The 27,176-nt window shown below is 32.7% G+C and overlaps 1 protein-coding gene across 1 annotated transcript in view; it reads right to left on the bottom strand.

The window, feature by feature from the left end:
* The window catches only part of LOC6043404, a 68,134-nt gene extending 46,942 nt beyond the window's left edge, over positions 1–21,192 (bottom strand). Inside the window, exons 1-3 of the mRNA XM_038259160.1 lie at positions 20,981–21,192; positions 20,767–20,913; positions 15,088–16,053 (exon numbers count right to left, since the gene is read on the bottom strand). The gene's annotated coding sequence lies outside the window, so the exon portion shown is untranslated. The remainder of the gene's footprint in view (positions 1–15,087; positions 16,054–20,766; positions 20,914–20,980) is intronic.
* Positions 21,193–27,176: the final 5,984 nt, after the last annotated feature.

The raw sequence follows: 27,176 nt of genomic DNA, 5'->3' as shown, positions 1-27,176 counted from the left end.
CAACTTCTTCACCACCAAGTCGAAATTCTGTTTTTTATGCGTAATCACTTGCACCGAAGTTTTACTAATTTTGAGACAATATTGGTGTCCCTCAAGCAACTCGTCAACATCGTCCGCCAACGTATCCAAAACAAAAATTGGAGGTGGTCGTCGTTCCTTCGGAGAGTTACACTTTTTCTGCTTTCCTTGCTTGCGCGCAAGTTCATCATCGTCATCGTCGTCGCCAGCACTACTGCTGTCACTGGCGGTGTTGTTTTCTTCTCCACTCAGCATCTCAAATTCGTTGCTGGTGGGAACGTTGGAAGTGGTTGTTGTCGTAGTGCTGGTGGACTGCTGCTGCTGCTGGTCGGAAGTGCTTCCGGATGCCCGGGTCGATTGTCTCGTCCGTACTGGGGACTCACGTGACGGTGTAAAAAGAAGGATCGGTGACGTCACCGGGCACGCTCCCGTGCGCGATGGCGGTCGATGCGGCGTTGGTGTGTTTACCTTTCTGCACTCTGCCGGTAGATGAACTTCGCGGTTTTCGAGGCCGCACTCGAACTGCCACGGCCACGGCCGGCCCTTGGCATGCTGGAGCAGCAAACTCGCGGGTAAACACTGTTAATTACGGCGAAAAAATCGAAAAGTTTGAGGAGCTCCGAACAGTTGACTGTTGCTGGCTGGTGTTGCCAGTCCCGATGAAAAATGGTTTTTAATCGTGTTTTTTACCACTGTACATAAAAAATTACGCAGGGCTTTAGGACCCTATAAGCTAAAACTTAACAAAAACTTTCATTTTGTAAATTTTACAAGGATGGACATTTAAAAAAACGCAATTTGTTGAATGATTTTTGACCAACAAAATTTTTAAGAAATTTAAAAAGTTTATTATTTGATGTTTTTATTCAATCTTTATTTTTAAGCAATAACTTAGTCAAAACAAAACCCGTCTTACCCTACAGCTCAAAAGTAAAAATTTTGTTTATACTAAAGAAGCAAAAAATGGAAAATTACGATAAAATTTAAAATCGATAAATGATTTTTGGGCATTACTGATTAGTTATTGATTTAGTCTTACAGAGTTTCGAATATTCAAAGACACTTTTATGAAGCCTCCATTGTACGGATATTTGTATGAGAATCTCATGATGCAAAATTTTAATTGATTTCCCCATTTTTTGGCGCTTTAAATGAAAACATTAAAAGCAAACATTTATGCAAGTGGCTGATCAGTCAAAGTCCGGTTTCTTGTGGAAAAAAGGGTTATAATATAAATTATAATTATAAAATTAGGCCGTTGCAAATATTTTCTTTATGTTCCCCCACTGGTCGATGGTAAAATCAGGGGGCAAAAAATTTTTTTTTCAAAAAACTTCAAAGTTTGAAATTAGAAGTCAAATCAACTTAAAACAAACTAAAACGCTTTTTTCTGCATTTATAATCATATTTAGCATGTTTGGACTGGATTAAAAGTATTTTGATTTTTTTTGAAATTCCAAACTTTATTTTAGAATTAGAATTTTTTAGTTTTTTTTAGAAAATTAGAAAGCCTTAAATTCTAAAACTTTAAATATTTAAGTTAAAAAATTCCTAATATCTCAATTTTTTTTAATTCTTATATTCTTAAATTCCATAATTCCTTTATTCCTAAATTCCTAAATTTTAAAATTTTTCAATTTTTCAATTTTTTAATTCTTAAATTCTAAAATTCTTAAATTTTTTTTAAATCTTAAATTCTAAAATTCTAAAATTATAAAATTCTAAAATTCTAAAATTCTAAAATTCTAAAATACTAAAATTCTAAAATTCTAAAATACTAAAATTGTAAAATTGTAAAATTCTAAAATTCTAAATTTCTAAAATTCTAAAATTCTAAAATTCTAAAATTCTAAAATTCTAAAATTCTAAAATACTAAAATTCATAAACTCCTAAACTCAAAAATTTAAAAATTCCTTTATTCCTAAATTCCTAAACTCCTTAATTCCTAAATTCCTAACTTCTTAAATTCTAAAATTCTAAAATTCTAAAATTCCTAAATTCCTAAAATCTTAAATTCCTAAATTTCTAATTCCTAAATTCCTAAATTTCTAAGTTCTTAAATTCTTAGATTCTTAAATTCCGAAATTCCTAAATTCCTAAATTTCTAAATTCCTAAATTCTTAAATTCCTTAATTCCTAAATTTCTAAATTTCTAAATTTCTAAATTTCTAAATTTCTTTATTTCTTTCTAAATTTAAATTTCTAAATTTCTAACTAAATTTTAAATTTCTTTTCTTTAATTTCTAAATTTCTTTTCTAAATTTCTAAATTTCTAAATTTCTAAATTTCTAAATTCTAATTCCTAAATTCCCACCCCCCAAATTTAAATTTAAATTAAATTACTAAATTCTTAAATTCTTTAAACTTAAAGTTTAAATTCTTAAATTTTAAATTCTTAAATTCTTAAATTTAAATTAAATTCTTAAATTCTTAAATTCTTAAATTCTTAAATTCTTAAATTCAAATTCTTAAATTCTTAAATTCTTAAATTCTTAAAAATTAAAATTAAATTCTTAAATTCTTAAATTCTTAAATTCTTAAATTCTTAAATTCTTAAATTCTTAAATTCTTAAATTCTTAAATTCTTAAATTCTTAGATTCTAAAATTCTTATATTCTTGAATTTTTAAATTTTAAATTCTTAAATTGTAAATTCTTAAATTGTATATTCTTAAATTTTCAATTCTTAAATTTTTAAACTCTTAAATTTTTAAATCTTAAATTCATCAATTCTTCAATTCTTAAATTGAATTCTAAAATTTTAAAATTTTAAAATTCTATAATTCTATAATTCTGAAATTCTATAATTTTGAAATTCTATAATTCTGAAATTCTATAATTCTGAAATTCTATAATTCTGAAATTCTATAATTCTGAAATTCTATAATTCTGAAATTCTATAATTCTGAAAATCTATAATTCTGAAATTCTATAATTCTGAAATTCTAAAATTCTAAAATACTGGATTAAATTTCAAAAGGTCCTATCTGCATAGGAAACCCATGACGGATAGGTTGTTTTGAAAATTTAATCTAGAATTCTAAAATTCTAAAATAATAAAATTATAAAATTCTTGAATTCTTGAATTTTAAAATTTTAAAATGTTAAAATTTTAAATTCTTAATTTTTTAAATTTTTAAGTTTTTAATTCTTAAATTTAAAATTTTTAAATTCCTAAATTTTAAATTCTAAAATTTTTAAATTCTTTAATTCTTCAATTCTTAAATTGAATTCTAAAATTCTAAAATTCAATAATTCAATAATTCAAAAATTCTTAAATTTCTTAATTCTCAACTTCTTGAAATATACAATTATAAAAATTTAAAAATTTAAATTTCTAAATTCTTTAATTCTTAAATTATTTAATTTATTTTTAATCAATAAATTATTGAATTATTGAAAAAAAAAATTGAGCATTTTGAATTTAATTATTTTTATGTTCATAAATTAAAAATTTTAAATTCATAAATTTAAAATTTTCGATTATTTTAAAATTGTTTTATTTTATATTGAAAATGTATAGCTTTTTGAATTAAATTTCGGGTTTTGAAAATTTTTATTTTAGAGTTTCTAAATTTCAGATTTTTTTGAATTTCGACTTGTAATTTCTGAAATTTCCTGATTAATAATACAAATAAATTGCTGGTTCCACATTTTTGAAATTTTTGTATATTAATTGAATTCAGAATTTGTTATTATTATTTTTCAGTCAGAAAATTTATATTTAAATGATTACGGTCAAGTTATTTTTTCACTCTGACCTCTGAAATTGCCATTGTTTACAAGATCTAGGTGGTTAATCGAATCCTGTTAAAATTGTGTTTTCACACAATTTTCCACAGTGAAATACTCGGTTTGCTCTAAATCTAAATATCTGGCAACCTTATTCTCCAGGTTTGATTAGAAGAGAAGATCTGGCAACCCAGATCATGACAAATATATAATTCATAATCCACCCATGGCTTATCTTAATTCCGTCACGCGAGGCCTGCCAGATAGTGTCAAGCCCAATGATAACGTTCGTTCTTCCAACCCGGTCTGGCACGAGGGCGAAGAAATTCGATTCCAATTGGATTCTTGTTGGCGGCCAGTTTGCTCACCAACCCGGCATCCATGAGCGGCGTACAGGACAAACAAGCCCGAGAGACCACCACATCATCGCCGGGCTGAAAAAAAGGCAATAAGAACAACAAAACAAAAACGAACACACACACACACACTCACTCGAAGAAAAAAGTTGCCTTCCTTCTCAGTGTGAGTTTTGTTATCTTTTGTTGGTATTTTGTGAGTGTGAGTGTGTGTCAGTGGACAAACATGCCGGACGACGACGACGACGACAAAAAAGTGAGAAATAATACCAGCAATAATAGAACAACAAGAAGCGCTCTCGGTAGAGAGTTTGGCTTCGGTAGGCCCCTCGGAGTACAACTCCAGGGATGCATGATCAAGAAAAAAAAAGGCTGGGATTTGAACCAGACTCGATAAGGGAACTGAGCGTTTTTTTTTTCTGGAGAGGAAAGTTGAGAGTTAGCACTCGAGTGTGAATCAGTTGAAGTTTGAAAAAAGTAAGATTTAAAAAAAAATCTTAGGCGATTGGTAGACCCCTCGGTTTTCATAAAGGCTTCAGGAAGTAATAACTTAGCAAGGAGTCCCGTTTAATTCGTGGATTAATTATATTATGTAACATTCCTTCTCTCTCTTTCCATGAGTAATTCCATCCCACAAAGAAGTAGTAAGTAGGGTGCAGGCAAATCATACCAAGTAACGATGAGTAGCATTAGTAGGAGGCACTAAACTAAAGTCCGAAACGGGAGGAGAGCAAGGAAATTGGATACGACACACGAAGGCGACCACGACGACCATGGCATGTTGACGTTGATGACGATGGCAAACTAAAAGCTGGAAGAGTGGCGATGATGAGGGGTTGCGTTTTGATACACATATGGGTCACTTTGGCGGAATGATCCCTGGAGAATTACTTGGTCTGGCATTGAATATTTGCTCTACACACATAACTTTAGTTTATAACTGTAAGTTTAATTAATGAATAAATTTAAATAACTTAATATGAAATGTACTGTCGGATTAAAAGGTGTGATCAACTCAAAAGTCATCGAACTTTCTAATCGTTTAACCTTACGCAGTAGGCCTGGGCCGAATGTGGGATGTATCTTTGCATTTCAGGCTAAGAGATACTGTTAATCTCAATATTTGAAAGAGGGGCATATCCATTTTGACTGCTTTGCTTAGCTTGGTTGACTATAAAGCTCGCAATAGCTAGGTTGGCGCCGACAATGATCCATTTACATTGTTTTGCTTGATTTCTAAAGTTTTGTTTTAAATAAGGTCCTATAAGCTATTGTTTCATATATGTTTGTAATGATTGGGCACCCTATAGAGATGCCCAAGAATATACACGACCGTCAAGATATCCGGATTTGGAAGGGGAAAGGTTTTGATTGGATACTTTACCGATGAATGAAGTAGTGGGCATTGGTTGGTAAGTATTACGAAAATGATAATGCAGTAATTATATTACGACGAAATTAGAACGCTCTCACCAAACTCAGTTCTAGGATTACCAGCTCCCAACTCCGATGTAAATCACTTCCACCGATCGAACTGCGCAGGCCACGGCCTCCTTGAGTTAGGCCGGGCCAGTAGTCACCTCTCATTTGCGTTTGAATTCTACCGAAATTCCAATCATCTTCCCCATGACTGCATTCAAATGATGGCGGTCACCTCGCAGCAGCACCGCACAAGCAAGAAAGAGATACAGGGTTGTTACGGATCGCGCGGATTTGGCGCGGATTTGCTGACTAGAATTACTTTAAAGGTATTAAGAAAAATATTATCAAGAATTACGAGAATTTGTTTTTGTTTCCATCGAGTGCAATTTCAATTTCTTATGAATAGATTTTTTTTCTGGAAATGTTTGTTTGTATTTTCTTAATACGAACCGGCGAAAAATTAAGATGAAGATTATGTAGAGATTATTTTTTAAATGTATGGTTGAGAATTTCTTAAATAAAATTATTACTACACTTAACTCATTTTTTAATATATTCGGCTCTGAATATGTAATTTCTTTTAAGTTTTGAGTAATGTTTTTTAACCTTATTTATTTTTAATTTTATAGTGTATATATTCAATTTGCCTTTTAATTTTAGATGGGATTTACCTATAGAAATATTTTTTTTCTAAATTTAAACATTCTTGGCGAAAAATAAAAAGATCAGAACATTTAAAAACTAATGCTCCATCATTCAAAATTCAAATCAACAGTTTTTTTCAATCAATTTTTTTATAATTCAGATTAATTTTTTTTCGAATTTCTAAAATCCTAATTTAAAAAATCCGAAATTTCTGAATTCAGAATTTTGATAATCTGAAATTCAAAACTCCAAAAAACAAAAAAAAAAAAACAAAATAAAAGATCAAAACTGAAAAAAAACAAAAAAAAACAAAATAAAAGATCAAAACTGAAAAAAAAACAAAATTAAAAAAATCTAAATTTGAAAACTAAAAAATATTGAATTTAAAACAATTTTGAAAACAAAAAAAACGTTAGGGGAAGGTGGGGCAAGACGACCATATGGGGCAAGAGGAACAATCGCTCGTACGGCCGTAATTTTTACAATTTTGATTATTTCCAGTATGAGGAATTGTTGCTAGCAGTGCAATTAACTAATTCTACTACCACGTAACCGCCAAAACGACGTAAACGCCACGGAGCATAAGATTTAATGAAGTTTTAAAAACCTTTGTTTTCTTATAATATTTGGAAAGTACAAAATAAGGCTTACGGATCGTTTTAAGGCTCATTTTATCAAAATTATTTTTCCTAGATCAGTAGTGTTCCAACCAATGATTTGCACCTATTAGAAAGTATGATTTAACTTTTGGTTTTTTGTTGAGAGCTTTAGAAATCTTGTTCAGGTGGGGCAAGTGTACCATATGGATTTTTAGTATGGAAAAAATACGAATTTCTGCAACAACATATTTTATTGGGAAATAAATACAAAAGTTCTTAAAAACTGATAAACAATTGTTTAAAAAAGTTCCTACAAAATAAAGTGATACTATGAAAATTTACTATTTATCATCTAAGCAATAATTTGTTTTCGTAAAAACGATCAAATTTTTAGTAAAATATTATTATTAAACCTAAAAGTGAAAGAAACGTTTTAAATACATTTAATCATTCTTTCAAAGTGATAGCAGTTCACTTGATAGCAAGTTAACATGTTGTTTCATGCATCGTTCCTCTTGCCCCAGGGTTGTTCGTCTTGCCCCACTAGTTGAGTAGAACGTACGGAAAATCAGAAATTTTAAAATCAATTTTTAACATTGAAAAACAGGATTTTTTCAAAATTTGTTCTGTCAAAGTCTTAGTCAAGACCTGAAATAAGGTGATTATGAAAAAATCCGACAGATGTTTTAACGTTTTAATGGGTTTTAACGAGGATTTCCTTAGCTTGTTACACTTGCCCCACTTTCCCCTACTTAATCCACCCTTAGGTGGTTGTTGCCTTCCTCACATTTAGAGGGTACACAGAAAAAAATCAATTCTCGAAACCGTGAAGTCAGTTCACAATTATGAGAACCACGAAGGAATATATTCACGTTTATGGTGCAAATGCACCATACTCATGAATAAATTCCTTCGTGGATCTCACATTCGTGAACTTAATTCACGATTACGGGAATTGATTTTTTTTCTGTGTAATGCTATCCAAAATAGTTACACAAGGGCGGACCTTTCAGTGTTTAATCAACTTGATTCATTATTCATACCATTAGATTGGGTAGTCAGATCTTCATAATTCAGAGCACTTATGTGCTTGTCAGATCTGCAATCTACTGAACTCGTTGGAAAGGTCTTTTGATCAACCATCCAACGACAGGTCGCATGATAGATCCGGACAACGTTTTCATCGAAATATATGCAGGGTTGTTACGGGAGAGTCGAAAAAAAATCCGCGCCAAATCCGCGCCCACCTAAAACCCGAAACTGCGCGAAATCCGTGCCATATTAAAAAATATCGCGACAAACATTTTAGAAATTTTATTTTTTTAATGAAGTAAAACTAATTCAGAAAGTATTTGATAAAAAGAAAACAAACTCGTTTTAGGTTCAAAGGCTCCAAAAAAATGAAAGCAATAAATCTCTTTTAAAAAATACCTTAGAGACGGTCAAGGCAAGGGTCATGAAAAAAAAACTACAAAATAGAAAATAAAATATTTTAAAACCTAAGAAATTTAACTTCAAAAATATAATCCCAAAATTAAATCAAAATCTAACATTTTAAAATGATACAATTTTAAATTTCGAAAGCCTAAAAATTCAAAATCTAGCAGTTTTTATATAATTTGTATTCCAAAATCTTCGCTAAAATTTTACTCCAAAAGAAATTTTATTTCCGATATTTAAAATATTTTCTTCTCATAATTTCAAAACCTCTAACATAAAATATGACTCCAAAAATTGTGGCATTCAAGAATTAAAGAATTTAAGAATTTTAAAACATGAGAATTCTAAAATTATCTGAGATTTAAAAAATATTTTTATGTTTTCTAAATTGTTTTGAATTTGATATTTTTTTAGTTTTCCAATTTCGACTTTTTCAATTTTGATTTCCCAAATTTTTGGTGTTTTGAATTTCAGATTTCTAAAATTTTGAATTGAGAAATTTTATATTTTTTAAATTACAATTTGAATATGAATTTTGATTTTTTTTTTTGGTTTTGAATTTCTCAAGCTTTGCATTTTTAATGCTTTGATCTTTTTATTTTCGCCAAGAATGTTTAAATTTAGAAAAAAAAAAATATTTCTACGGATTAAATCCCATCTAAAATTCGAAAGTGGAGACCAGCTTCTATTACGTCCAATCAAGCTCATATTTGGCGCCCATTAGAACAAGCCCCAATAATCGTTTTTGTTACACATTCCAATGTCTATATCTTCGGAAAAAAATTGTAATATTTGATTTACAACATTAAAAATTGGATAAATCCAGTATAAAATTAAAAATAAATAAGGTTACAAATCATCACTCAAAACTCAAAAGAAATTAAATATTCCGAGCCGGAGATGTTAAGAAAAGACAAGAAACATCTTCATTTTTCGACAGTTTGTTCTAAGAAAATACAAACAAACATTTTCAAAAGAAAATTCAATAATTAAATAGGCAATTCTTGCACTCAAAGGAAAGAACAAATTATCGTAATTCCTGATAATATTTTTCTTAATAACTTGAAAGTACTATCTCTCTCAATAAATTTATTTATCAAAATTGCAATCCGCGCGAAATCCGCGCCTGAGCAAAATTAGCCAGCAAATCCGCGCCAGATCCGCGCTATCCACGCGAAACGCGCCATCCGCGCGATCCGCGCCGTCCGTAACAACTCTGTATATGAGATCCGGCCTCTAAAAAGTGCATAAATAACACTTAAGTGCGCATAACTTTTGATAGGGTTATCAGATCTTCAAACTTTTGAACTCGTTGGAAAGGTCTTTCAAATGACTTTCTAAAAATGTATAACATGACCGGGTTTCTTACAAAAAACACCCTATTTACAATCTTCCGGACTTTTGTTAGAATCGTTTTTTTAGCATAACTTTTGAAGTACTTTGCTAAACTCTATAATTTTCAATAGCGACTTATTGGACCCCAAGACGGATCGAATGAGACCAATACGGTCCAAATCGGTTCAGCCAGTGCCGAGATAATCCAGTGCAATTTTTTTTTATCAACATCCCACCACACACACAGACATTTGCTCAGAATTTGATTCTGAGTGGATAAGTATACATGAAGGTGGGTCTAGGAGGTCAAATTAAGAATTTTAATTCTTCGATTCTTAAATTCTTAAAATCTTGAATTCTTAAATTCTGATATTCTTCATTTCTTTAATTCATTAATTCTTAAATTCTCAAAGTCTTAAATACTTAAATTCTTAAAGTCTTAGATTCTTAAATTCTTAAATTCTCAAATTCTTAAATTCTTAAGTTTTTAGAAGAAAATATTTCAAATATTGGAAATGCCATTTGTTTCGGAATGATTTTTTTTTATTTTGAATTTTTAGAATTTCTAAATCTAAAATTTAATCGCAATTCGCAATTTTTAATTTTAAGAACGGGCCTTGACCGATCTTATGCACCAGGTTCCCGACGAACACGCACTGCCCTTACACCTACATCTCACCCTTGCTCTGAGTCAGTACGAGCAGCACGCTAGAACACGCTTTGAGTGTTTGTGCCAGGCATGCACACCTTCTTTTCCGGTTACGCATTTTAACTCGGCCGGGGGTGGTACATTACGTAGGGTTTGATGTAAGTATAAGCGCCTAACCATTTATAGTGTGCCTATCAACTTTCATTTAAGCAAAAACTGTTTTATTTTTAGTTTGAATTAAAAAACGTAACTTAATCCACCCTAGGGTGGTTGGTGCCTTCCTCACATTTAAAGGGTGCTATCCAAAATAGACACAAAAGGGCGATGTTTTCCAGTGTTTTATCAATTTGACTCATTATTCATACCACTAGATTGAATAGTCTTCATATTGCAGGGCACTTATATGCTTAAACCTTATGATAGGGTAGCCAGATCCCCAATCCAATTCGTGCTTGTTGAAAAGGTCTTTTGATTATCTATCCAACGATATGTCGCAAGAGAGATCCGGACAACGATTTCATCAAAATATCTGAGATCCAGCCTCCAAAAAGTGCATAAATGACACTTAAGTGCTTATAACTTTTGATAAGGTTGTCAGATCTTCAATGTCTTGGACGCGTTAGAAAGGTCTTTTGATTACCTATCCAACGATATGTCGCATGAGAGATCCGGACAACGTTTTCATCAAAATATCTGAGATCCGGCCTCCAAAAAGTGCATAAATGACACTTAAGTGCTTATAACTTTTGATAGGGTTGTCAGATCTTCAATGTCTTGGACGCGTTAGAAAGGTCTTTCAAATACCTTTCTGAAAATGACAGGTTTTCTTACAAAAACCACCCTTTTTACAATCTTCCGAACTTTAGTCAAAATTGTTTTTTTAGCATAACTTTTGAAGTACTTAACAAAACTGCATAATTTTCAATAGCGACTTATGGGACCCCAAGACGGATCGAATGACGCCAAAACGGACAAAATCGGTTCAGTCAATGTCGAGATAATCGAGTGACAATTTTTTGATCAACATCCCACCACACACACAGACATTTGCTCAGAATTTGATTCTGAGTCGATAGGTATACATGAAGGTGGGTCCAGGAGGTCTAATTGAGAAGTTCATTTTTCGAGTGATTTTACAGCCTTTCCTCAGTAAGGTGAGGAAGGCAAAACTAGTTGTTATTTTACTGTGTATTGTTTTCTCCTGAAATCTTTCCAAGCGTTGAGTCGTGTTTATATGTTGCTATTTCTTTTGACGCGATATTTTGTTACAATTTTTGGTCCTAAGCATTTTATTAAAGTTTTTCAAAAGTACAATAGTAATATTTGTGTTAATTCTTTGATCATTCCAAAAATTGAGTAAGGGCTCGAACCTCACTTGTTTTAAAGAAAAGGGTGAAGATTGAAAACAATGGACAGTGAAAGAAATATACTATTTAAAGAATGAATAGAAAAAGAAAGATATAAGGAAAAGTATATTTTTAAGGAAAAAAACAAAGTTTGTTACAGCTGTATCAGTTGGTAAAAAAAGAGTGGAAAAGCTTTGAGAGATAAGAGAATCAAAAGTTAGTAAAATTAAAATCAAATGTTGGATATTAAATAAAAGAATCAGTGAAGAATTGGGAATCAGAAGAGCAAAATAAAAATAGGAGATAGGTGGTAGCTGAGAATGAAGAGAAGAGAAACCCCGTTGTGCGATGTTTCAGGTACATCCACAGCAGTTGACTCAACATACTGCGAATCAAAACAATACCGTCTACAATCACAAATTACTTCCCTTTCCCACATTGTCGCGCCCCTCTCCTTTAGCCGTCTCGATTATGTTAAAGGCCAATTCCAGCTCAAATCAGGATTTTTTCTGGTACTTTTGTACCCGACCCTCTCCGATTTCAATAAAACTTTGTAGACATGTTATCCTAGGCCTATATAAGCCATTTTTGTGTATATGGAACCAATAGTACTCGAAAATATCATTTGAAAAAGGCGTAAGGTATTTAAATATTTTAGTATTTTGCAATTTAAAAATTACTGCATCTCGAAGCCGTTGCATCGTATCAAAAAGTGGTCAAAGACAATCTGTAGGAAATTGGACGGGCTTTCTGAAAAAAACTACACTGAAACAAAAATACACGCCACTTCTGAGATTTTTCAGTTTTTTAGTTTAAAAGATAAATTTGATGGTGATGTCACGATTTTTTTTTTCGCTCAAAATTTTTGAGGAAACAGCCTAAAATGTTACAAAAAGACTCACGAAAAATGCAAGATGGTATGTCTCTCCTAAAAAAGACAAAAATCATTTACTAGGTACAACTGTTTTTTTAAAGTGGTCTAAACGTAAATTTTTTCGGAATCGATTCCCCAGGCAATTTTACATAAAAGTCTCCATATTGACCATTGTCCTAAGTCCAGCGTTTCAAAAATTAAAATGTTGAAAAATAGGTTTTTAGGTAGTTTTTGCCATTTCCTATAAGACAGACTTGGTTTTTCTGTCTCGTAAATATTTTTACTGGAAAGCTCGTCCAATTTCCCATAAGTTTGTCTTTGACAGCATTTCAATTAAATGTATGGGTTTACAGATATAAGTTTACTTACATTGCTCATAACTGTGAACAGAATATTTTTTTCAGTGTGGTAGAAACCTGGATAGTAAATAAGCTTACGTAAATAATAAGACAAGTCAAATTGAAAAACTGTCAAAGGCAAACTTATGGGAAATGGGATGAGCTTTCCGGTAAAAATATTTACGAGACAGAAAAACCAAGTCTGTCATATAGAAAATGACAAAAACTACCAAAAAACCTATTTTTTCAGCATTTTTATTTTTAAAACCCTTGTATTTTTTCGAGGATTGGAGTTAGGACAATGGTCAATATGGAGACTTTTATATAAATTGTCTGGGGAATCGATTCCCACAATCGATTCTGAAAAAAATTGACGTTTAGACCAATTTTCAAAAAAACAGTTTTAGTAAATGATTTTTGTATTTTTTTAGGAGAGACAAACCATCCTGCATTTTTCATCAGTCTTTTGGTAACATCTTAGGCTATTTCCTCAAAAATTTTAAACGAAAAAAAAAATCGTGACATCACTTTTAAATTTAAGTTTTAGACTTAAAAACTGAAAAATCTTATAGAAGTGGCGTGTATTTTTGTTTGAGTGTATTTTTTTCAGAAAGCCCGTTTAATTTCCTAGAAGTTTACCTTTGAGCACTTTTTGATACGATGCAACGGCTTCGAGATACAGTGATTTTTAAATTGCAAAATACAAAAATATTTAAATACCTTGCGCCCTTCTCAAATGTTATTTTCGAGTATTATTGGCTTCATATACACAAAAATGGCTTATGGATAACATGTCTACAAAGTTTCATTGAAATCGGAGAGGGTCGAGAAAAATGTACCTAAAAATTTCTTGTTTTGGGCTGGAATTGCTCATACAATGTAATTTCCATGCGTCGGATTTATAGATCTTATGATTAAAAATTTTCAACAGCTGAACTCGTTCCTTGTTGTTGCAAAAATGATTTAAAATTAAAATTTAATAACCTACCAAAAATGCCTCTAAAAACGTTACTTAATCCACCTTTAGGTGGTTGGTGCCTTCCTCACATTCATAAAGTCAATACATTCAGTAAAAATAACAACATGTTTAACAAATCAACTTTATTACTCATTTCTTTTGATAGGGTTCGCAAACCTTCAATATTTCTGGCTCATCGGCAAGGTTAAAAAAAACCTATTCAACGATAGTTCGCATGGAAGATTCAGCCAATATTTCTATCACAATATCTGAAATCCGGCCTCCAAAAAGTGTATAAATAACACATAATTGCTAATAACTTTTGATAGGGTTATCAGATCTTCGATGTTTTAGGCTCATTTGAAAGGTCTTTCGATTATACAATTAACGATGGGTCGCATGATGGACCCGGACATCATTTTCATTGAAATATTTGAGATCCGGGATCCAAAAAGTGTATAAATAACACTTAAGTGCTAATAACTTTTGATAGGATTGTCAGATCTTCAATGATTTGGGCTCATTGGAAAGGTTTTTTTAATACCTTTCTGAAAATGTATAACATAATAGGTTTTCTTGCAAAAACCATCCTTTTTACAATCTTCCGGACATTCGCCAAAATCGTTTTTTTAGCATAACTTTTAAAGTACTTAACTAAACTTGCTGATTTTAAATAGAGACCTATGGGAACCCAAGACGGATCGAATGATACTAATACGGTCAAAATCCGTTCATCCAGTCCGGAGATAATCGAGTGACAATTTTTTTGTCCACCCACCTACACACATCCACACAGACATTTGCTCAGAACATGATTCTGAGTCGATATGTATACGTGAAGGTGGGTCTACGAGGTCAAAGTGATAAGTTCATTTTTCGAGTGATTTTATAGCCTTTCCTCAGTAAGGTGAGGAAGGCAAAAGCCTCTTTCCCTCCCTCTTCCCATCCCACGACCAAGCGCGAAAACACGACGAAGAACAAGAGACGCAAATAAAACTCTGTTCACACTCGAACGTCGTCGTCGTCGTCGCCTGCTTGGTCGTCCTCTTCTCACTCAACCACAAGCTCAAAAATCTCATGATGGTGGCGCAGAGTCGACCCCCAGACCAGGAGAGAATGAAAAAAGGCGTGGAACCATATTTTTGTTGAGTTTTGCTTGACATCATACTTGTCTATAAGGTTTAATTAGTTGATCAAATTTGAAGAAAGCGAAATTTTAAAAATAAATTGATGGGAAAACTTGATAAAACATGAAAAACTAGCAAATTCTAATTTTTCAGTCTCGAAAAAAAATGAGAAGACAAAAAAACACCAGTCACTTCTCACCCCTCACTCACACACTATCAGGAGAGAAATAAAACGTTTTGCTACTCACCACTACAACGGCGCGCGTTCTCAGCTCACTCACACTCTCTCACATGTAGATTATTCTTCTGCGGGTCGAAAATCGTTTCGGCAATCGTCGCTTGCTTTGATCTCTATCTTTTCTTCGGAACTCAAACTCACTGTCACGCACGGAATCTCGATTTCACAGTGAAATTTTCCGAAAAAATCGATTTCCACTTTGGCCCGAAAAACTTGCGGCTTCACGCAAACCGCGACGATTTTCCTCCTTTTTTTCTTCAGCGCGCTCTCACGAACACCACTCTCCCACTGCTGCTCACTCCGTGAGTGCCCTCTCCGCCGTCTTCTCACCAGCTCACTGCTCACTGACGGTGGAAAAAAGCAGGAAGCGCATTTTGTGCCATCATTTCCAACCCAATTCCGCTCCTTTCGGGGACGTTTCCGGCCACCCGGGCACACCACTTGCGCTAGCACGCACACGCACGAACCACTTCCGGCCGGAATACGCACCGTAAAAGCCCACGAAATGCCACTTTTTCGGAAAAATCGACGAGGAAAAAAAAACGCGCACGAGAATGAAAATTCCGTCCTCCCTGATGGAGCGATCTCACACGAGTGACTCTCAAAGCCGTCGTCGTCGTTGCGCCCGTATTTCGTCAGGCACCACCACACGCACACACACACACACACACACTCATCGCTCGCTGGTGGCATCTCACTCACACGCGCCCGTTGCCGGCAAGCCAAAGCGGGACGGAGCGAGCGCGTCCCCGTTTGCGGTGGTGAGTTCTCCTGGCGAGTGAAGCGACGCTGCAGCGCGTGACGTGTGTCGTGTGCGCGACGCCGAAGCAAAACGGAAGCGTTGCTTCTTCGTTGAACGAACGATCCATCACGTTTGGGCGCGTGTGACGGTTGTGACGAAGGTGCGCGCACGGTGGGCTCGCCGGGTGACGATTTTTAAATTTATTATTTTCCTTTTTGGTGTGTTGGAATTGAACTGAAAAGAAAAGTATGGAATAAAATAAACGTTTAAGGAAAATATTTATGTTATTTTTATCGTTCTATTTTATATTCAATATAAAATGTTATCCGAAAGTGTAACCTACACATTCATTTCAAATCAATCAGTATTCGTCAAAACAAACCGATTCAAAATGCGTAAATTAGACATCTGTCAGATTTGAGTGAACTTTACTCAGATCTGGAAAAAGTATCAAGATTTGGTCCTAATATAAAGCTTAGATTGCTGATGCTATTGTTTACAGCGATAAAGCTTATTTTTCTGAGTACAATGACCCTTCGTACGACAACAAAGAGTTTAAAATGGATTTTTTAATCAATTTTGAAAAATAAACCTCACGGTCCTTCTTAATAGAAAAGGGCCATGGTTGATCCATCGAAAAAATGTTGTCTTGTCAACTTTTTTTTACGCATTAAAATAAGAAAAAAAATAACTTAATCCACCTGCATTGCTCGCATTCATAAAGTGCCTTCATCGCATTCATAAAGTGAATACACTCACAGCCTCAAAAAAGTGTATATATATTTGAGATTTTCCCCCAAAAAAAGTGTATAAAAAACAATTAAGTGCTCATAACTTGTGATGGGGTTGTCAGATCTTCAATCTTTTGGACGCGTTGATGGAGAGGTCTTTCAAATAAAAGCTTAAAGAAATCTTTGAACCTGTCTAAAAATGTGTTATGCCAGCCAATGTAACAAAATAATAAGTTTAGAATTGAATTATTATGTAAGACATATTTTGCACATTATCTTAAAGTCATTACGGCCAACTGAGGAAAATCGGGACTACAGGTACATTCGTAAAATTTTCCGATCTTTTCGAAAACAATATTTTCAAAAAATTTAAATCAAGACATACATTTTAAAAGAGCCAAACATTCAATATTACGCCCTTTTTAAATGTTTGTCTTGTTTTTAAAAATTTCGAAAAAAAATTTCCATGAGATCGAAAAATTTCACGAATGTTTCTTATTTTAACATTGTAAATCGGACCATTAGTTGCTGAGATATCGACATTAGGAAGATGGGTTGTTTGGGTGAGACTAAGAAAACATCAATTTTCATGTTTTAAACCAGGGGGTAGCGAAGAAGCCGCCATCTTGGAAGCTCAGATAACAAACACTCAAAATCAGTATTATTTATATTACTTTGGTAACACGAAGTGTGTTATCCTGGTTAAACTCAAAAGTCCCATGCAAATGTGTAAAACCAAACTAAAAAATGAGTAATGCCGATTCACAGTGTACGGGCGCACTGTTTGATCGACCAAAAGAAAAAAGCAAAAAAAGGTAAACAGAAAAATCACTTCTTTCGATATGAATTTTCAGCCAACATTGGGATGGAATCTCCAAGGATATGATAGAATTTGGCATCAGCAACACAATTCACGTATTTTTTCAGGTATTTATCGTTTGAATTGCCGGAAATTTGAAAATCAAAAACCCAAACAATGATTTGTTATGGGCTACCATTTGACAGCTAGTGCTTTTGTTGTGGGCTCTCATTTGACAACCGTGCTAATGTCGACTTTTGTCAGTTTGCTTTGGTCGGAATAAGGTTGCCATCCCCCCGCTTAAATCATAGGATTAGCTCAATACTATTAATTGACGGAACTAGGACAGCATGTTTTAGATAGCTCAAAATAAATATTTTTTTGTTCTTTGTTGTGCTTTGGATATTAAATGAATCACAATTTTTAATTCAATGTGATTCAAGTTAAATAACTCCCTTATAAATAAATAAACATATTTTTTGTTTATGACATGACTACAAAAGCTTAAAGAAATCTTTGAAACTGTCTAAAAATGTGTTATACCAGCCAATGTAAAAAAATAATAAGTTTAGAATTAAATTATTATGTAAGACATATTTTACACATCATCTTAAAGTCATTACCGCCAACTGGGGAAAGTCGGGACTACAGCCTTAACAGGTACAGGAGATTTTAGAGCAGTAAATTTGAAAATCGGTGTATTAAATGTTTTGTTCAGTCAAAAAATCAAAACATTATGGAAACAATTTGGCTAAATCAGCTGTCTTAACTTGTACATTTGGCCTGATTTGCTCCAGATGCTGGCATTTGATAAAAAAAAAACTAAATTTGATATTTTTTTCAAGTACGTAAATATAATACCAATTCTTTTTTAAAGTATACATAATTAAACAGAAAAAAAACATTTTACATATCAGTGAACTATAAATTTTACAATTTTCTTTAATAAGCCAAATACTGATATACGCCGAATACAATGTTTAATACTTTTAATTTCTTATCGATTACTAAGAATTCAGCTGTACATCTATTTCCACAACTAAACTTGATTTTTTTAAATCAATTTCGGGAATTCCCGGGACAAAATACAAAAAAAAAAATCACGGGATTCGAAAATTCGAGCTGTTGCAAATATTTTACAGCCGTATGAAAAGGTGGAGAAATTTGCTGGTGTAAAATTAATAGGATAAACCAGGCCTGCCCAACGTCCGGCCCGCGGGCCGAATCCGGCCCGTGAAGCCATTTCACCCGGCCCGCGACGGCTTTTCAGAATATTTCTATGACCGGTCCTTAAGGCTTTTCATGAAGTATTAAATAAATAAAATTATTGACTTTTAATTCAGTCTTGATATCAAATTTTAACATATTATAAGAACATTCTTCATGCTTGAATTTGATTCTTATAATTTTTATATTATTATTTTTTAAATGAAAAATTGTGCAGGAAAACAAAATTATCCATTTCGTAAAATTGTGAAATTTATGAAAAAAAACTTGGATTGTTGTCTAAGAGACTAAATGTTTCTTTCAGTTTTAACTGTGTTTACTTCAATTTTAAGTTTTTTTTCTATTTTCTTTTTTTTATAAATAAGTAAGCAAAACTAATGTATTTTTCCAGAAGAACTTTTTAGTGATAAGCTTAAAAATCTAATTATTCATACTGAAAATAGATCACTGGAAATATTTTTAAAATATTGAAAAATATATCAAAAACTTCAAAAAATAGCAACGATCATTGAAAATTGAATGTTTTTTTTTAATTTCAATTCAATTAGTGTTTATTAGAATTTAACAGTTCTGCTCCAGGATGTTACATTTGCAATTCAGAGATTTGGAGAACCTTTCAACTGAGATCAATTCAAAAGTCTTTACAAGGAGGGTACATGTTTCTGAGTTTAAATTTTACTAGCTGAGTGCTCTTTTAGGGAAAATAAATATGTTTTGTTTTAAATAAAATATATATATATATCAAGGTATTTAGTTGCAATCGTCAAAAACAATATTTTTATTTTAAACAAGCAAAAATTAAAATAAGTTAAATAATAACATTTTTGAATGTAATCTTTGTTTTTCATTTTTTAAATCAAGATATACGAATCATATTTGCAACACTAGTTATTTTATGTATTTGTTTTAAAAGAATCCAATCATAAGAAAATTGAAAAAAATGTGTTTACTTTTTACACTTATATCAAATATTAATTCCGGCCCGCCACTGCTTCAGAAAAATCAGATCTGAACCGCAGGGCCAAAAGGTTGGGCACCCCTGGGATAAACGATACAACACTCAAACAGGAAAATTGAAAATATTTTCTACACTCAACCCCCGGTGGTTGGTCACTTTTCCGTTTGACACTTTTTTAGTTTGTACCCCATTGGTTGATCAAAGTCAAACTAAAAAGTGACGAACTGTCACTTTTACACGGCGCTCACGCACACTATCAAAACAAACGTTTGGTAGTGTGGGTGAACTCCGTGTAAAAGGGGTGTTAAACTGTGACCCTGTTCGTTTGACAACAGTTGGTGTCAAACCGTCGGAGTTTGAGTGTAAACATATGAAAGACTTTAGTCATAGGACCTTTAAAAAAACTCTGGGCTTGAACGCTTGAACCGCTTTTCAAAAAAGTCATAAATATTCCTGGAAAGATGGATTTTCTGGAATACTAAAATTTTTGTAATCATCCATTTGCAACAGTTCTTTGTACCTACGACGTTTTCAAGAAATTTTCAATTAAATATAAACATTTAAAAAATAATTGGAAATTTCCAACCACTGTCAAGTTTGAATAACTTGACAACACTGCCACTTGGCATTTGCCTGAATTACACCTCCTTTTACACCGCACCAAAACCACAGCTGATCGACAGCGCTTTGCTTGAATGACCACTGCTGCATGAAGCTTTTCACGCAAAAATGAACTCCAATGTTTACGATGCCCCAAAGATGCACGACCCGATGCGCAAGAACGCAACAAAAACAAACCCACCTCCCTCAAGTGGCAGTTTCTGGTCCGCGTTGCCGCCTGGAGCTGGCAACTGGAAAGTTCTAATGAAACTCTCGGGAAATTTAATGCGTAATTTGACACTTTTATTCATGAAAAACAATCAACTTTGAAATTCACATTGACCGAATGAATAGTTCATCGGCACTGGTGCCGTAGCTGTCAAATTTAGATCAGAGTCAAGGTTGATCGCTATGTGGCATAAATTTATGCAATGAAAGTCATAACTTCAATGCAGAGATTATGAGTTCAATAAAGTATTCCTAATGTCGTAAATCTTTGTGACACCAAATAGAGTTGTTGTTTGTTTAGCAAAAATCTTGAAATAACAACCAAAAAGAAGCTCTTTTGAGTTTAGAGCGTAATCTTTTTTGACGTGACCTTATTATTATCAATTATGAACTAGTTAACTTACCTTGAATTAGGGAACATTGAATTGGGCAGAGTATGCTCTACCCAACCAGTTTGTATTCGCCTTGTCACACAATGTATGCAAAACTAGTTTAAGTAACCAGTTGTAGAGCATGGCGACGATACTTTGACCCATTTCCAACGAATTGAACTGAAATGAAATATTTGAAAGCTATTTAGATGGCAAAGGATCCAATTGATAAGATTTTGGCTATCACCTTGAGTTTTATCACAATATTTGTCCTTACTTGAAGTTATCACAACAACGATGTGTCAAAATGAACCAAGAATAGAACAACAAACTCAACTTGTAACAAAATGTAACTTTACATGAACTTTTCAAAAAATATCTCATTAAACCAAATTGGAAAACACTTTGCCGTCCATGACAACCGACGCGAGCGGAAAACGCGAATGAAAGTGATCCCGTTCGGCACTTATTTACTATACTTTTACTATACAATTGAGAAGAAATTAAAAAAAAATATATCGAAAGAGAGCGAGAAAGAGCTTTCAAAAAGCCTCTATCAACACACGGCGATCTGACTGAAGACTGATGGCTCTAGCGGGACTGCGATTCACGCTTGCCGGAGCAAAATCAGTTCATTTGAATGAATGAAAAATTCATCGAACGTGTGTTGACTGTTATGTCAAGGCTTTTTGTGTTTGACTCAAAAAGCGAAAACAAACGGATTGGGATCGAATTTGGCATTTGTTTTGTATTTTTGACTTTTGAAATGAGATTTGAAAATAATTGTAAAAAAATACCGATTGATTGAAAATGGTTCACTGTTTACGAATCATTGTTTAATGAAACTTTTTTGTTATTTTTTTAGATTGAGATTGAGATGGAACAGCGTTATTCATATAGGAGCAATTCTCTACCAAAACCGGAAATGGATTTTATTTGTATTTTTTTATTTGGCTCAAACTTTGTGGGGGCCTTCCCTGTGACCAAATAAGCTATTTTGTGTCATTGGTTCACCCATACAAGTCTCCATACAATTTTGGCTGCTGTCCATACAAAAATGGTATGTAAATATTCAAATAGCTGTAACTTTTGAGTGAATTTTCTGATCAATTTGGTGTCTTCGGCAAAGTTGTAGGTATTGTTGAGGACTTTTGAGAAAAAAATAGGTACACGTAAAAAAAAATTTGCAGATTTTTTTATCAACTTTTTTTTCACTTAAACTCAATTTCCCAAAATACATATTTTTTGATTTTCGAGATTTTTTGATATGTTTTAGGGGACTAAAATCCGCAACTTTTGAGCTACAGAGAAACATGGTCAAAAAATCTGCCGCCATGTTATGATTTTTTGAAAAATAGTGATTTTTGGAAAAAAAATCCAAATTTCATGCAAAAACGAATTTGAAGTTATTTTTTAATGCAAAATTGAATTTGCAATCGAAAACAACTTTACAATTTTTTTGATAAAGGGCTTCGTTTTCAAGATATAGCCACCGAAAGTTTGATTTTAGCAAAATATTTGCAGTTTTTCGATTTTTAAAAATAGTGACCATGAGCGACCATTTCTAAAAATATTTTTTTTGAAAAGTTTAGAAAATTTGCTATAAAATTATCTAAGAGACATTGAAGATTGGACTTCGGGTTGCTGAGATACAGCCGCCTAAAGAAAAAGAAACACGAAAATTGAAGTTTTCTAAGTCTCACCAAAAAAACCCACCATTTTCTAATGTCGATATCTCAGCAACTTATGGTCCGATTTTCAATGATAATACATGAAACATTCGTGAAATTTTCCGATCTTTTCGAAAAAAATTAAATCAAGACTAACATTTTAAATGGGCGTAATAAACAATGTTTGGCCCTTTTAAAATGTTAGTCTTGATTTAATTTTTTTTAAAATACTTTTTTCGAAAAGATCGGAAAATTTCACGAATGTTTCATGTATTATCATTGAAAATCGGACCATAAGTTGCTGAGATATCGACATTAGAAAATGGTGGGTTTTTTGGTGAGACTTAGAAAACTTCATTTTTCGTGTTTCATTTTCTTAAAGCGGCTGTATCTCAGCAACCCGAAGTCCAATCTTCAATGTCTCTCAGACAATTTTATAGCAAATTTTCTGAACTTTTAAATAAAAATATTTGTGGAAATGGTCGCTCATGGTCAATATTTTTAAAAATCGAAAAACTGCAAATATTTTTCTAAAATCAAACTTTCGGTGGCTATATTTTGAAAACGAAGCCCTTTATCAAAAAAATTGTAAAGTTGTTTTCGATTGCAAATTCAATTTTGCATTTAAAAATAACTTCAAATTTGTTTTTTCATGAAATTTGGATTTTTTTTCCAAAAATTACTGTTTTTCAAAAATTCATAACATGGCGGCAGATTTTTTGACCATGTTTCTCTGTAGCTCAAAAGTTGCGGATTTTAGTCCCCTAAAACATATCAAAAAATCTCGAAAATCAAAAAATACGTATTTTGGGAAATTGAGTTTAAGTGAAAAAAAAGTTGATAAAAAAATCTGCAAATTTTTTTTTCCGTGTATCTATTTTTTTTCTCAATTGTCCTCAACAATACCTACAACTTTGCCGAAGACACCAAATTGATCGAAAAATTCACTCAAAAGTTACAGCTGTTTGAATATTTGCATACCATTTTTGTATGGACAGCAGCCAAAATTGTATGGAGACTTGTATGGGTGAACCAATGACACAAAATAGCTTATTTGGTCATAGGGAAGGCCCCCACAAAGTTTGAGTCAAATAAAAAAATACAAAAAATAAAAATGGTCGAAATCGGCCGATTTCGTAGAGAGTTGCTCATAGGTGGATTAAGTTGCATACTTATGCTTGTATGTGACATTATCATTAAATATTTTCTTGAATTTGAAAACAAACTGAATTTTACAAATTGTCTCTCTCAAAGACCACATTCCATTATTCATCAAATTCGGAACTCCATCGCGTAAAATTCGAATCAAATTTATTGAATTCATTTCAAGGGTAAGTTTGCAATAGGTCTTTTCAGCTAGCGCAACGTACAGCATTTTTTAAATTTTATTTTTAAAACAAACATAATTTTCTTTTCATTGCTCTTGAGTTGAGATTTAAAATAGATTAGTCGTATACTGCAAGGAAACCGATCAAAAAAACATCTTTGTTTACAAATGGTACTTTTGCAAACCAACCCAAGATTTGAACAATTCTGGAGAAACACTAGAAAAGGATGGATAAGCATTTAAACAACTGGGACTTTTATACAAAATTCGAGACAAGTAACTTTTGAACAAAACTCAATTTGTAAAACAATATCTGGCTTTCCCAGCTGCCTTCCAACACTACGGGTTTTGTGGAAAAGTTACATGTTGTCAAAAAGATTGCATTTTAGTTCCGGCTGTCAAAATGTATATGCACCCTTTTCAAATGTTGCTCCAGAAGTTAATGGTTTGTTGGGAAACACGTAAAATATCAGTTTTGGAGTATTATTGACGGGATTTGAAAAGGTTTTGCATGAATTCAAATAATTTAGCAAATTTGTTTGGGCTCGGTTATGAGTTTCAACTAAGTACAGAAGCAAGATTCTTAGATTGATGGTCTCTTGCTATAAAAGTTTAGATAATTGAAACATGATTGAAGGTTTCTTTCGTCATAAATTTACGTAATGTACAACAGTTTAAACAAATAAATATCAAAGATACATCTTTATATGATATTAGCCAACAAAATGGGATTTATGCTTCAATAATCAATGATTAGCACTATTTTATTGCTGACATCATGTGTCAAATTAAATAATAAGAATCAATCAGAAAAATAGCATAAATTCATTAGTTTGATTAGTCAATACTCAAGTACATAAAATGTACTGCTGAGATCAAACACAATATCCATTCAACTATGAAACTTGGACACCAATAATCGTCACATCTTGCCCAATCAAACTCATCTTAAAACTAATCAATCTAAATAATGAATGCTACTTACTATTACCGAAACCGAGTGCTGCTGTTGCTGACAAGTTACTGTTTTCATAATTTGACTTTGATTACAGTTTTATATGTACACACAGGTAAAACTTGACAGTTTGTCGAAATGAATCGAGATGTTGATGTTTTGGCTTGGAAGCGAAAGTAAATTCACGAAAAGAGGCCCAATAACCGTGAGCAAAGACAACTTGAACAAAATGAACTGTTTGATGGATGAACGGAGAAGGCAGTGTTGCGGATTTTGCTCTGCTTTCTCGAATGGTTTTTTTTGAACTGAGTTTAGTGTTTTGAAAATTAATAATTTTGTTTCGATTTTTCTTTCGCAAATTTGAAGCGAGCAAACAGTTTTTCTTTTCCAAATATTTTTATAACTCATTGATTTAGAATCATATTTTGTAAAAAAAACAGTCAAACCCCGAGGTTAGTAACTTTACCGTTTGACACCTTTTGGTTGGTTTGGCAAAGTCAAACTTAAAGTGACGAACTGTTAAACCAACGGGATTTCAGTGTTTTTTTTTAGTTTTAACAGATTATCAAAAATAGAAATAGTACATCGAGTTTCAAATTTCTGAACTGGATAATGCATTTGCATTTGAATTTTTGAAGAAATTTCGCAAATATTATGGCAGAATGAAAGCAGAGCACTGTTATTTTTGGTGATGATAAGTAGACCATTTTGAAGAATGACGCCAAAAGTAACTACAAGTTAAAAAAAAACAGAACAACAAAAAATATAAGTTCAGTTTGGTTGGTACAAACTTTATTTGAAGTTTTTGTCTCGCCCCCTTCAAAGTTGGCCCGAAAAATCAGGGGGAAAAAAAAAATTTCAAAAAACTTTAAAATTTCAATGGAAATTTAAGTACAATTAGCTGAAATCAAATTTAAGCGTTTCTCTGCGTTTAGAATTTTTTTTAGCATGTTTGAGTTTATTTACAAATCTTTTGAATTTTTAAATATTTTCGATGTTAAAGTTTTTTTTCACATTTTTTTTTGTTTTTGTCAAATCTTTCATTTTTTGAAAATTATTGATTGCAACTGAACTAGTGTAAAATGCATTTTTTGCAATTCCGTCGTGAAACTACTTACTTTTCCTGTCATTCTTGAACGACGAAATAGCCTACTTTTCTGTACCAAAAATAACAGAATCGAATAGCAACACTTTTCAAAATAAATGCTGAAAAGTTCTACTTTTCAGCACTCAAATGGGTGCTGAAAAGTTGAACTTTTCAGCACTTGTTTCGAAAAGTAACACTTTTCAACTTTTTTTTTATTTAAACGATTTATTGACAAAATACATGAAAATTTGACATAAAATTTCACTCAGTGTGTGTTTTTTGGAATTTCAAAAAATGTTGTAGGGAACTCGTTGCAAAACTTGATTTTTTCAGCACTCTTCGTATTTATCCGACTTGGTGAACCTCGTTGGATAAATGTACGACTCGTGCTGAAAAAATCTTCCATGCAAATGCTGAAACTATGGCTTGTTATTTCAATATTTATATTTTTTAATTTTTATGCGCCCCCCCCCCTCCCTCACGACCCTGACCAGAGCCGAGGGACAAAAACTTTGAAAAATATTTGCATCGGCATTATCAAAAGTTTTTTTCACAGCTCTCTAAAGTCATCCATTAAGCCCACAGTAATTTGGAACCCCGAGTTGAACTTTAAGTCCTGTACGATCGGGATTCCAAATGAATGTGGTCTTAAGCAGAGACCCTAAATAGGAATACTGGTCTAAGCTGGCTAAATCGATCTGGCAACGTATGTTTTGAGCTTGGCAACACTAATAAATTTTGCTGGGCGTAAAGGCAAATGCTCGTTTGGATACGTCAGACTCGTGTCTGTTTGGGTACGTCAAATTCACTTCGACCAGTCTCCCTATTTAGGATCTCTAGTCTTAAGTATGTCACGCTAAAATCAGCCATAACGATGATTTTTGGTCAATAATTAAACAATATTTAAAAAGGTTTGACCTAGCCTCAATTTTGAATGAAAGAATGTGATTTTTTAAGCTAAGCTTCCTTAAGATGACAATACGAACCCTTAAATGGAGGTAAGTTTCATTGATAATAATCTGAGAAAATGTCAAAACCATAATAAATCACTTCGACCCAATCTCATCACCGAACCAATGTCACCCCCACTGACCAAACTATCTTTTCCAGCACAAAAAAAAAGTCAGATAGCCTACGAGATCTCTTCTTTGTCTCGTGATTCACAGCAAGGGCATTCTCTGTTTATCACTCTTCCTCATTTCCTTGGCCACGCGCTCTCACTACTGAGTCTTTCAATATCTCAAAAATCCGCAATGAAAGAGCGCGAGAGGGCGATTTTAAACCGAGCACGCATTACGTCCCATGAAATTGGGTACTAAAGCCCTATGTCAATTTTTATGTACAACGGTAAATAACACGATTAAAAACAATTTCTGATCACTTTTTTTCATTTTAATGCAAAAA

Source organism: Culex quinquefasciatus, chromosome 3 (assembly GCF_015732765.1).
Source record: "Culex quinquefasciatus strain JHB chromosome 3, VPISU_Cqui_1.0_pri_paternal, whole genome shotgun sequence".
NCBI classification, from domain to species: domain Eukaryota; kingdom Metazoa; phylum Arthropoda; class Insecta; order Diptera; family Culicidae; genus Culex; species Culex quinquefasciatus.
Note: the sequence above shows the minus strand (reverse complement) of the source record. Positions and strands in the feature narration are given on the sequence as shown.